The following is a 1,271-nucleotide window of genomic DNA, read 5'->3' as shown; positions in this document are numbered from 1 at the left end:
AGGCAGGACCTTCAAGAATATATTCAGTCATGCATAATTCCCGGAGTGACATCCTTCGCGATGCTGCTGGAGGAAAAGGAGGAAGAAATAGTAAAATGGAACAATTGCAATCCAAAGAAGAATAAGGGTGAAAACAAGAGCCGACATAAGGGGAAATGGCTGCAACAGTAAAACAAACAAACAAGCAGAACGTGTTCAATAGGCTACCCATCCTTCTTCTGAATATCTTTTCCCTCTCAAGAATGCAAACTCTTCCCTCTCACCCTCCCTCCCCTACCCCCCAAACCATGCGACACTTACGGTAGCGTCTCATCATAGCCTTCTTGTAGGCCTTGGCAGGATTCGGGTGAGGTAGCCGCTGGCTATCGGAGTCGTCGGAGTCATGGGGGCTACTGGTATCGCGATCCTGGTAGTCCCTGTCTTGGTAGTCCCGATCCTGATAGTCCCGGTCTTGGAAGTCCCGATCCTGATAGTCCCGGTCCTGATAATCCCGATCCTGGTAGTCCCGATCTTGGTAGTCCTGGTAGTCTGGACTCATGGACTCCCGGTAGAAGTAGGGACTCCTCGGCGGGGAAGGACAGCGGGTCCGGTTGGAGACGCTGAGGTCAAGAGGTGCCTCGTCATACTCCAGGATCTCGGAGGGGGTGAGGCGGGGGTTCTGCAGCACCATGGCGATGGGGGCAGCAACTGAGGAGGGGGACACTCGATTGGCACTCGCGGTGACACTGCACAGGAGGCAGTGGCACTCGGCACTTGTCTGCTAGCAACAAGTGAGTGTAGTGTGGCGAGGGCTCGACCACAGCCTCAAATACAACTGGCCATGGTGGCGATTCGCGACAACGACCACCGATTCGGAAGGACCACCGCAATGCACTTCAAAGAACACTCTTTCCCTTTCTGATAATTATTATTTTTCTCTCTCAACAACACCTGGCAAGGACCAGAGACGTCGAGGCAAAACAATCACTTCGCTGGAAGGGAAGGGAGATTATCCCTGAAAGATCTTCACTACGCCAAAGTCTTTCTGCTTTCCCTCTTATTTTTTCCGATATGTGAGAGTGGGGGAAAGTAACAAGTAAAACACGAGGACGCCGTCAAACTTGGACAGAGTCCTAGCAACACACGCGAGAGAAGTGGCCGTCACAAAGCAAGTGTAAATCCCGGGTGACGGTCCTCGGGCGCGAATCCCCGAGACGCGAGTGGTGTGTGTGGCTGGCTGGCAGGTGGTGGGACAGCAGCGCGAGCACTGGGCCTCCGTACAGCACCACGTT

The sequence above is a fragment of the Penaeus monodon genome, chromosome 15, assembly GCF_015228065.2.
Source record: "Penaeus monodon isolate SGIC_2016 chromosome 15, NSTDA_Pmon_1, whole genome shotgun sequence".
In the NCBI taxonomy this organism is placed as follows: domain Eukaryota; kingdom Metazoa; phylum Arthropoda; class Malacostraca; order Decapoda; family Penaeidae; genus Penaeus; species Penaeus monodon.
The sequence above is the reverse complement of the archived record's forward strand: the minus strand, read 5'-3'. Positions refer to the sequence as shown.